Here is a 13,184-nt window from a genome sequence, read left to right as displayed (position 1 = left end):
AAGGCCCAGGCGGGTTCTGCAGGACTTGCCCTGGTGTCCTCAGCTGCGAGCTGGCAGATCGGCTACGGTCGATATATAGTCTACCGGGGATCGGTATGGCTGGGTTGTACGGGTTATGAGATATGAGTTGAGATGGAGGTGGAGGTGACGGAGGTGCATGCATATCATATTTTGTTGTTTCATTGTATTCCCTACTCAACCTCGTGGTTGACCCTGTGTATTCGTGAACACCTGTGATGACCCAAATATTGGCGAGCAGACTTGACAGGTTTATGAGATAGGATGGGAGCTTGATGGGCGTGAGACACTAGATCAGAAGACTTAGTAGCTAGATCATCATTTAGAAGACTTTCACTTTTATTTATGTTAGTTCTTTGTAATTTGATGTAAATGAGGTTTTGTAAAAAAGTTAAGTTAAAGAAATTATGTAATTTGCCTTGGAGTTTAATTTGTTATTCACTACCTCGGGAAATCGAGATGGTAACAGTCCGGTTTATTAGGGAATGTCTTGCTAGAGGCTCCTTTATAAATCGAGGTGTTACAATCATATGGATTGACACAGGCCACCTCAGAAATAGGTGACAATTACACAGACACACAAACGTCAGTTTCAATAAATAAAGTGTGACACGACGCAAGTGTGTGAATATGCAACACGCTTATGATATCAATGACACGCTATCAAACAACCACCACGGTACCGGGACACGCCAAGACATACCGACAACCACACTGGTACCGGGACACGCCAAGACATACCAACAACCACTAATAGGTACCGGGACACGCCCATACGTACCGGGTGCAGAAGACAACCGGATCCCCTGCCAGACGTCGTGTCTCAACCACACGAGTCCCTCCGTAACTCAAGCCATTAATGTGCAAATCCCTCTTGGAGTGGGAAGCTCCAAGAGGCGACTCAAACATAAGACGGTCTCCCAACCATCTTACGTCTCCTGAATAACAAAGTAACACCACCAATGATCTCCAACACAACACAACAATAACCATACATGGAAAATGCAACACAACATCAATTATATGACTCATCATGAACTCAATCCCAACATATCATGGATAAAACTTCCTCAAATACCAGCATGTTATCCCAATCGACTCATACATAAAAATAATGAATGCAAGACACATAAATATGCACACAAAATATTGAAACCGAGTAGGATAAACCTACCTTTTAACATTTTTCACAAGCAATCCAATTAATAAGCAAGATCCGTCTCATAAGACCGTCTCATCCTACAATACCACATAATAACTATCACAAATCATCCTACACTATAATATAATAAAACAACCCTTATTATTACCCACTAATTACCTATATTACACATACTAATTACTAATTAATTACCCAAATCAAAACCCCCAAAAGTTAGGGTTTACTACAAGATAAGAAAGGTTAGATCTTGACTTATAAGGTGGAAAGGATGAGGAATAAGGTGAAAAATCCACTAGAGAAAGCTAGAATCCCCTAAAATGGTGTTTGTGAGGGTTTTAGAGAGAAAGGAGAGAGTTTAAAGAGATAAGAAAGAAGATATAACGAATGAGGATAAGGGGATAAGATTTCATTATCCCGTGTTCTGATTCAGCGCCACTCGATCGAGTGACGAGTCCACTCGGTCAAGTGTCATTCACTCGGTCGAGTGTCACTCACTCAATCGAGTACCGAGTCCACTCGGTCGAGTTCAACGCAGTTCTTAACAATGACCAGTTTTCGTAAAACAATCATATCTCACTCGTTTGTTGGTCATTTCGGGCGTGTGACCTACCGTTGGAATCTTATAAGAACAACCTATCACCTCTAATTGAAATCACATAAATACCATGTCTAGATATCAAGTTATGATAGTTTTAAGACGACTCTTCTATAGGCGGACATTATAACAACTCCACTAAGTCTAGTATAGATTATACTCGGTCCACTTTATAGTCATAATTCACTTCCGTGTGGCCTCTCGTCTAGAACAAGGTCTTATCACGCATCCTAAGGTTCCTTTGTGGGTCCCAAAATATTCGGGTATTACAATCCACCCTCCCCCCTCCCTCCCCCCCCCCCCCCCTCCCCCGCCCCCGCCTTAAAATGAACTTCATCCCCGAAGTTCCCTTACGTCTCATTACCGGTTCTCAAGTACTCTCTCGCCATTACCGTTGTCCTTTACTCTATTGTAAATTTTGTCAAGATTCTTATTTTCATCATCACTCTTATTAACCACACATGTCTATCGTATTTCTTCCAAGGTTCTTTGCTCAATTCTCATTACTTCCTCTCATTCCGTACTTTCTCATTCCTTAATTTTCCGAATTATTACATCCACTCCCCTTCTAAAAGAGAACTTCGTCCCAAAGTTCAATTGTCAAGCCTCATAATGCGTTCTCATAATGACATTACCAAATTCCACAAAACGTTTCAGGTTAAACACTCTTTTTTACTCATTGCAAATCCATAATTAAATCACATATAGTCATAATGCCATTGATCTAATCTCACTCGACGAGCCTCCCAAATGTCAAAGTACAAGGTCCAGCCCACGGTTCGAAACTATAATCTCATAATCACTCACAACTCATGTTGGTTATATGAATACGTATCTATCACGGGGTATAACTCGATTATTATTATATATCTATGTCACCTCAAATCTCATACACTTACATGTATGCACATCAATCACGAATATGAGGACGCCATGAAACAATCAAATAATGCAAAATTTCAAGTTATATGACTCAACCATGTCCAATGTTTCCATTTCTGGACACAATGCCACGCATACATCACGTCAAATCCACCACATGATCACACATGTGTTTCCACACCCGTTCCCATCTATCCTCAATACTTCCGGTACTAGCATTATGAGGCTCTTATTGTACATTCAAGATAACTATGGGACACACGCATCATGACAAAACTCACATAATACGGACATTGTTATCGTACCAAAATGAATTCACGGCAATTAACATGTACCACAGACAATCGTCACATCATTCTTGTCATCCAATTATACATGTCAATTAACAGCTTTCATTTAATTTTCACTCTTAAATAGCAAAAGCCACATAACAAAAATAATTCACAAGGTCTCATCCATATGAGTGAAACATGTTCATCCGACACAAACCAACCATTATAAATCGTGAAAATAAGGGTATACATCCAATATCTGGTTTGAGTATTGACGAAACAAAGGTCAAAGCACACCACTCGATCGAGTGTAGGAGGCCACTCGATCGACTGTCATCTGGGCAGGAGCTTTTCATTCCCAAACTCGTTTCCAAGCTTTTCTATTTCGTCACTCAATTAGGCACTACAACAAGGTCACGATGTACACCGTGGGTGTTCCACCTGAGGATTGGGAGGCAACTTTACAAACAACGTCTATACTACCGCTCATAGGCCAAAATTTCACCCTACTACTTTCATACTCCATGCATACACACTTAGCTTAAGCGGCCATACTACATAAAAATCAGGATACCTTAACGACACAATTGAGCCCACATGCTTTACAGATCACACTCTCACTCACATAACCGCGAAAACCAAGCTTAGTAATACTAAATCCACCATCATATATCTCAATTATTAACATTCAAACGCATCCCTCGTATGTCACGGTCGTCAACGCGACCTCTTCACAAGGGTTCCCTTAAAACTTGTAACAATTCCTCATCGAATGTTGGATTACAAAACTTCCAAAACCTCCAACTCATCTCTCGTTCTAGTATTCCCTCTCATTTTCCGATTTCATAAACCTTTGTCACTATTTATTCGATTCATACCATTCCTCAAGTCAAATCTCGCACCCTCCGAAACATTTATCAACTTGTGTCATCACTCTCTTTTCACTCTTGGTACCTCACTATTCTCTCATCATTCTATAAATCTTAACTCAAACCTATGTTATCCCAAGATATGCGAGTCATACTCAATAAGGTCACTCTCACTTGTCCTTTAAATTCCGTTCCCTATCTATGAGTCCGAACAACCGCTAAATATCCAACCTTGGTCGAACTCCACTGATCAACTCACTCAACTCAAAACTTTGCATAGGCTAGTATACCTTCCTAGGTTTCCCAAATTATTAAACTCGATGACTATATCCCATTTCACAAATCTCGTCGAAGACACATGCCTACGGGATAGGGTGAGAAAATCATTCTATTAGGCTCACACACAAACTCTTTGCTCGGAGATCCCCGTAATCATCGAAGGTACCACCGGCTCTTGGCGAGCTTCCTTTGCTTGGTTTCTCCTCGCGTTACTTGATGACTTCGGCACGCCCCATAATTCATTTCACATGCAACTTCCAGGTAGGGGTGATGAGAATTACAACAATCCGGAACGGATACAGAAGAGGTAGGAAATCAAATAAATTGGAATGGATAGAAAACTTTCCCAACGCTTAAATCGGTGACCAACACTTTAAAATAAATCCTTGACACGAGCTTGTCATTGAGATGAAGTTTACTTAACCCGAAGAATGGAATTAAAGAAATTATGGCATGGCTTCCTTTGTATTTTAAACAAACCACAAACTTGTTTCAATAGTACACTTGAAATATGATGAATTTTGTAAAATGATGCAAATTCAAAAATCAACTCTACCAATTTTACCAAATTTGTAAAATGTTCTTCCCTATTATGCAGTTTTTACTCAAACTTGAGTAAAATGTGAATTATTATATTAAAACTTTAACAGAACGATCATTTGTCTCAAATTTCTTGAAAATTTTAAGATGAAATATTCCAACATAAGAGGAAACATGCAATTACCAACCAAATTAAATTATTAAGAAGCATTTAAGACGAGATTTGACTTGACAAAATTAAAAATCCGGGTAAGTATAATACTTATTTCCACCACCTTAACTTCTTTAAGACAGAAAAAAATTTCGATGTAAGGCTTCCCCAAGTATCATGGTTTGAGATGCTAGGTAATCATGAGTAAGTGAAACATGTAGTGAGCATAAAAATCATAGTTTTGACATGATTAGTACCAAACTAGTTTAGATCCCGCGCAATGAATGCGCGGTATTTGTAGGCTTTTTATTTTTGTATTACTTAATCATGCTAAATTAGCAGTTTATTAATTTTTCATATTTTATGTTATTATTTTTTGAGGAAAAAAATTGAACGGTAAAATTATTCAAGAAAACTAAGTAAAATTGAACTGTAAAATAATAATGGTATCTCATTAATTGTTCAGTTTTCTGGTTATTGTATTTTATTTCGAGCAAAAAATAAATTAAAACTTAAAATTAATCAAAGAGGATTGAGTAATGTGCTGAAATATATTTTTTTTAAAGTAATTTTTATACCACAACGCTAATGATTCAAATTTATAATTTCTCTCAACTTTTTTTTGTTATGAAAGTAATCAAAACCAATTATGGTTTTGTTTATATATGAATAGTATGAGTCAACTCATTATCAAATAATAATATCAATAAAAAATTTAATAGTTTATAGTCTTATATTATTTATACTTTAATTAAAATATAATAGTTTAGTGTTTAGCGAAAGTTATATAATTTGATAAAAATATTAATTTTAATGAAAATAATTTTATAATGAAATACATTATAATTATTAATTTCCTTATTTAGTGAATACAATTAAATTATCAATAACTTCCTTATTTAAGAAGATGCTTTTTGGAGGGAAAATTTGTGAGTTCACCTATTCATTTAGGCGATGTTTGGTAAACGGCATATTGGCCAATTTTTAGCATATTCAAGGGTTTTAGCATGTTTGACCAATCAATATGCTAATTTTAGTGTTTGGTAAATAGCATATTAAAACAGCATATTTGGGGTCAATATCTTTGTTTTACAATATCTTTGTTACCCAAAGATATTGGTTAGCATATTGTAAAATAGGAAATTTTTCTCCATTTTACAAAGAAAACTAACAATCTACTAATCGTAATCTGCCAGTTACCAAACACTCAAATTAATTCTGCTAACTATAATATGCTAGTCAAACCTTCTGATAAAATCTGCCATTTATAATCTGCTTTTCCAATCTGCTTATGCTGAAATTATTCCGCTGTTTTACCAAACATGGCCTTAGTAAATAGGGGATTTTTGAGAAATTGGTCACATTTTTAAGACGGAAATTTCTTACTTTACCTCATAGTATAACAATAACCATCAAATTCTTAGCTTAACAACATACTTAAACAATTTTTAAGACATAAATTAAAATTTGTCCATGGTATATATGGATTTCGAAAATTTTACCAAGTTTTAAGACAAAATTAGTTTCGTTTTAAGGCAATATACCACATTAGTAACAAAGAGGGTAGTCTTACAAGGCAAATAAACCAAGTTTTACTTATGAAAAGTCAAAATTTGGGCAAGACTTACCTATATTTCGAAAATTTAAGATGACGTTTTAAGACGAAATTTTCACATACTAAACATGATCCATCAATAACAACAAAGGTTAAGCCTTTGTTGTGCAATTAAACCCAACAACAAGCACCAAAAATCAATGTATAAGCTCAAAACACCATTTTCGTGTTCTTCATTTTGGTGGCAAAATTGACATAAAATTTTGATATTTAGAACAACAATGGTGTAGGAAGCTATGTACTACTATGAATTAAGGAAAAACATGTAAATAATTGATATAAAAATGATGCGGCTCAGCAACGAAATGAACAGACTCCACGACTGTCCAGTCAGAAGCCAGACTCAGCTACGTGTTCAGCAATGGTTTCCTTTAGTTACTTGGGCGTCAAGTTTAGTGACTTGCTTGGACGTCAAAAAGAGTGCAGGGAGCTGGAGAAGGAAGGTCCGTAGAGCTTGAGGAAACGTGCACAGGCAAGAACAAAAGTCAGTTGCCATATCTTTCCTAATTCAAGTTTTCCTAATTAGTAGTCTATCCGGTTTTAGCAAAGTTTCCAATTTTCTTAAAATCTGGATTAGTTAATTATTCCATTGTTGTTATTTCCTTTAATTAATTTCTCTAAAGTATTAGGATTACAATAAGGTAATTTAGCCATAGATTAAATCGTGTAGGCATAGAAAAGTCGTTGTTTCCTTATTTCCTTCTAGTTGTCGGTGTAACACCGCCACATACCAAGGTGCCTTACCAGGACCACCCTAGCATGAGAGACTGTTACCATCTCGGTTTACCGAGGTTAGTAGATCAAAAGTAACCATCCCAAAACATTTATTAAAGTATATAAAGTTAACGATTACATTGTCTCAAAACCAACTGAAATCAAAGACAGCTAAACTCGTAACAGCGGAAGCTAAACTCGAAGTGATGACATCCCATCTCATCCCCGTAGCTAAAGGCAACCATCACCTGTCACAATCTGCTCACCATCCCCGAATGGATCACCACAAGTTTACAAAACAACAATGAGGTCAGTTCACTGCATAATTAAAGTAAGCTAAATGCAACAAAGATAAAACAACTGTTCCACAATCAATCTCCAACTCCCAATCACATCTCATAACTGACTACACACTTAAGTGTGTAGCCCTGCCAGATTACTACCGCAACAGATAATCCTCACCGCCAGTGGGGGATCGCAGCCTTGCGCACCTAAGCCCCGCTCATCACACGAGCGATAATCCATGTTCATTAATGTGCACATCCCCTCTTGTGGTGGGTTCCACAAAGGGCGAATCAAGGGCGTGAAGCCACTCCCGCAAGTGACTTCACTAAGCCAAGGACGCACCTCGCAAACATCATTAATCCATCTCAACTCTAATACTCCAGAATATAATCAACAACAATAGTATCATATCGATTAGATCACAACATCACAAGCATCAACTTAAATCAATTATGCAATCAACTGAGTAGGGAGACCCTACCTTTTCGCAATCCAAGCACACACAAACAACCAATAGCAATTCTCCATGACACCGTCACCTACACACGAATAATCCTATACCATCACTATAAACCATTCCCCCAAATTAACCCAAATTAATAATTAGGTAAAAGCCCTAAAAGACTACCTATTAACTGATTACAAAGCACTAGAGACTTACCAATTAAATCGACGCAAGAGAGAAATGAACAAGGACTCATGAACAATCAACGATCTTGAGAGATATTAGACAGGATTAGAGTTACGTAGAATATTTTAGGTTTTGTTAAAAGTGAAAAGTGAAACATTAAATCGTAATTTATAACTCTAATCGCCTTTAATCAAACCGCGGAAATAATTTCCGTCAGACCGGATACTCAGTCGAGTATAGAGTATACTCGGCCGAGTATCCCTTACTCGGTCGAGTATTACCATACTCGATCGAGTATTACCATACCCGACCGAGTATTCCTGGACAGTAGCCTGGCCAAAAACACACGACGCATTACTCGGCCGAGTTAGTCCTATTCGGCCGAGTAACAGGACTTATAAAAACGTGGTATTACAATATTCCCTCCTTAAAAAATGAACTTCGTCCCCGAAGTTCAAACCCAGCCTATAAAACATGGAGACCTAACACTAAATCCACCAACCATGCTTACTTCCACAACACGGCTCACGATATCGTCTCAACTACAGTATAGCCTCTCGATACTAACTCCATAATACTATTGAATACCAACAACATATGTGTTGCCAACTCTGTCTTACTTCCATAACGTTCACTAGCAAACTCAATACCAAGACAATCCACCAAGATCAACCACCAAAACGGAATATTATAGTCGATTCTAGCTAGCATAAATAGGGAGCTATTGTATCCTTATTTCATCGTCAAAGAATTATGAATAAACTCGCAAAGTTTTCGTTTACATTGTGTAAGCACAAGTTCGACGAGTTTCATTTCGAATTTCGTTATTGTTTGACGCATTTTCGAACATTAACACGAGTTATAATCAATAGGTCCTGATTATAATTCACCATTGGTTGAGCTATAGGTCTAGCTCAAGCAAATATCCCATTGGTTTGTTTTCTTCATAGATCTCGAATCAAATATCCCTTGTTCTTTATTTTCGTTCACAAATACAAAACACATAAAAATTGCAGGTTTGAATTATTAATCAGACAGTTCACAAAACCGTTCAAATCATATAAATCCGACAATCAGACAGTCCTAAGCACTGTCTAGTTTTATTAATTCCGCTGCAACACTAACGAATCTTATTCTTTCGAGTAATTTTCGTATCATTTGGCATCAGAGACAGGTTTGTTGATCCAAGACGGTGATCATGGATTTTGATGATCCAAATTTTCTTCAAAATCTCCAAGAGGCTTTAAAGAACATGAACGTGCACACAGGAGGACTACGTTGGCAATCAAGGCGTGAAGAACCACTACGGCAGGATGAATTCAAAATCACCGAGCTTCCTGAATTTGTTGGAGGAATTGATCTAGAAGATTACTTAGATTGGGAGCATAAGATTGATAGGATGTCCGATTTTAAGGATCTTGACGATGAAAAACGATGTAAGTATGCTATCCTTAAACTGAGTCAAGGTGCATCGCTTGGGTTCGAGAGTTTGAAAGCACAATGGGCGCGTCCTGGGAAGGCAAAGATTGCATCTTGGGAATCCTTGATACGGAAGCTAAAAAAACGGTATGTACCACCAACATATAAGCTTACCTTATATCGTAAAATTTCTGATTTAATGCAAGGTAGGATGAATATTAGTGATTACATAGATGAGTTTGAGAAATTAGCCTTGATGGACGAGGTTGAGAAGAATGAAGAACAGAAGATGGCTCGATTTTTGAGAGGGTTAAATCGAAACATGGCTCATGCCATGGAGTTGCAACTATATTCTGATTTTGATACATTATGTGGTCTATATTTGAAAGTTGAAGCACAAGGAAGGTCGAGGTATGGTTCTAATAATTTGCATAAATCGTTGGGTTGGTCACCAAACGACTTGGTAGATTCAGGAGACGCTAGTACAAGTACCAACACGGCTGCTCCTCCCGTGATCAAACCCGTGGCAGCACCTACGGTTATTAAAGTCGTAGCCACTCTAAAAGAGCAAAGTGTGATAAACGTTTATTGCTTTAAGTGTCAAGGTTTTGGGCATTATCAGAATGTTTGTCCTAATAAACGTAATATAGCATTGAGGGCAGCAGTAGCTGTTCGTGATGAGTTGCTTGACGAAGAGGACGAAACTAGAGGTGGTACATTTAATCTTGATGAGGCGGAGGAGGAGAAGGAGCAGGCCAAGACTTATGTTGCCCCTGTTTATGACACTTTGGTAATTCGTTCATTCCGTTCCAGTTGATTTAGAGCAACGTGATCAATTGTTTCATACGAAGTGCCAAGTGAAAGATAAGTGGTGTAGTGTGATTATTGATGGTGGGAGTTGTACAAACGCAACTTCAAGCAAGATGGTGTCTAAGTTAGCTTTACCAACCATGGTTCATCCAAATCCGTATGATTTACATTGGTTAGGAGATGACAAGAAGGTGCAAGTTTCAAAACAGGTTCGTGTTTGTTTCGTTATAGGTACTTATAAAGACGAAGTTTTATGCGACGTGGTTCCTATGGATGCTTGTCACATTCTTTTGGGTCGTTCTTGGCAATATGATAGAGACGTGATGCATAGAGGAAGAAGCAATGAGTACGAGTTTATAGATAAAGGGAAGAAGATTGTTCTAAAACCTATGTCATCCGAAGCTTCACTTGCTATGAGTTCTGATGGTAAGAAAATTTCGAGTCTCACTCTATTAGCAATGGAAAGCAAGCTCGAGAAAGATCTTGGCAGGATGAATTATGGAACAGCTACATTGACCGTTCAATTGATTTCAATCTACCGCCTATTTTTGATAATTACGGAGATGAAGAAGCGGTTGTTACAAAGGTCAAAGAACCGTGGGTTTCATCGGATTTTGACTATAAACTCGGAGTATTTGCTAAACCAATAACGAATGTAATCGAGTCTTGTGGTTATTTGTTTGATTTTCAGGTGCAAAAGGATGCTACAACCACGGAGGATTCATCTTCTTTAAAGTGCTTGTTTGACACTGGCCTTCGTGATAATTTCTCTATGTTTGTGCACAGAGGGTGGAGGGAAGGAAAGCACAAGCAACCATGGCACAATGGGACTTTGAAATTATGGAACGAGAAGAAGATAGGTGTTGATGGAGGCGTGAGTTTCAAATCAAGTTTATTGCTTGTATTCATCTTCTTTTTCACTTTCTTGTGTATGTTATTCATATTTGATCCTGGAGATATGAGGCTACATGAATTGAGGACAATTCCTTTCCAAGGAGGAGGGGATGATACAAAAATGATGCGGCTTTGTAACGAAATGAACAAAATGAACAGACTCCACGACTGTTCACTCAGAAGCGAGACTCAGCTACGTGTTCAACAATGGTTTCCTTTAGTTACTTGAGCGTCAAGTTTAGTGACTTGCTTGGACGTCAAGGATAGTGCATAGAGCTGGAGAAGGAAGGTCCGTAAATCTTGAGGAAACGTGCATAGGCAAGCACAAAAGTCGGTTGCCATATCTTTCCTAATTAGAGTTTTCCTAAATAGTAGTTTATCCAATTTTAGGAAAATTTCCAATTTTCTTAAAATCTGGATTAGTTAATTATTCCATTGTTGTTATTTCCTTTAATTAATTTCTCTAAAAGTATTAGGATTAAAATAAGGCAATTTAGCCATAGATTAAATCATGTAGGCATAGGAAAGTCGTTGTTTCCTTATTTCCTTCTAGGTGTCGGTTCTAGCTAGTATAAATAGGGAGCTATTGTATCCTTATTTATTCGTCCAAGAATTATCAATAAACTTGCAAAGTTTTCGTTTACATTGTGTAAGCACAGGTTCGACGAGTTTCGTTCCGAATTTCGTTATTGTTTGACGCGTTTTTGAACATTAACACGTTATAGTCGATAGGTCTTGATTATAATTCACCATTGGTTTAGCTAAAGGTCTAGCTCAAGCAAATATCCCATTGGTTCATTTTCTTCATAGATCTCGAATCAAATATCCCTTGTTATTTATTTTCGTTCACAAATACAAAACACATAAAAATTACAGGTTCGAATTTATTAATTGTACAGTTCACAAAAACGTTCAAATCATATAAATCCGACAATCAGACAGTCCTAAGCACTGTCCAGTTTTATTAATTCCGCTGTAACACTAACGAATCTTATTCTTTCGAATAACTTTCGTATCAATAATTGACAAATCTTGAACAAATTAATGTAGAACTAAACAAATTAAGATGGAGAAAACAAGAGGAAAGATGGTCTACTTACATTGCTAATTAGGAAGAGATGTGAGACGGAAAAATGGAGTAAAAAGCTTAACCCAAGTAACAAATTAAAAAGATGGAGTTTAGGAATAAAGTTTGGAGGAATCTTGATGTTGAATGAGTGAGGCGAAAAGAAGATAAGAAAAAGATAAGATTTGAGTAAAGGCTTAAATCTGTGTAAAAATCTCAGCTACAGCACCCACTCGGTCGAGTGGCGAGTCCACTCAGTCGAGTGAAATTCCACTCGGTCGAGTGGCCGAGTTCACTCGATCGAGTGCCCCACTTTCCATAATGTTTCCAGTTTCTGGAATTAGTCCACTCGGTCGAGTGTCAAGGTCCACTCGGTCGAGTGTGGGCTCGCACTCGTTCGACTGATTGATTACGGCTTGAAATTTCGAGTCGAATTAGAACGATGAAGTCCCTGCAACACAAAGAGAAGGTTCGGGAGTCCACCGTTATCGGTGACTCACCCGAGTTAGTCCATACGTCATCCTACTTACCATCTTTGGTACACTACCGTAGTACTAGTAGTCACTCTACCAACATCCATTACTAATCATAAGCTATCGATAACACTAGTAGGCATTTAACTAACACGCATTGGAAATTCAAAGAGCGAAATCATTATTCGTATACCAACACATGTTAACCATTTCCAAACATGTTACTCATACCAATCTAAGCATTCAACTTTCATACACATTTACACATCATTGGAAACAATTATGCCATGCAAGGAACTTAACGCTATCACATAATCCTGCAACAATACAACTTTTCACATAGCGGTAACCCATACTCTTAACCACCCACGTAGTGACCAACCAAGACAATAGGCACTAGTTTTGATATGAGGGCGCCTACTCATCCAAAACCGATCTCCTATTGCATTCATGACGGGTTCATTTTATTAGACACTCCTAGATTCATTTCGATTCATTGGTTTAGGTTC

The sequence above is a fragment of the Silene latifolia genome, chromosome 1 (assembly GCF_048544455.1).
Source record: "Silene latifolia isolate original U9 population chromosome 1, ASM4854445v1, whole genome shotgun sequence".
Lineage (NCBI taxonomy): Eukaryota > Viridiplantae > Streptophyta > Magnoliopsida > Caryophyllales > Caryophyllaceae > Silene > Silene latifolia.
The sequence above is the reverse complement of the archived record's forward strand: the minus strand, read 5'-3'. Positions refer to the sequence as shown.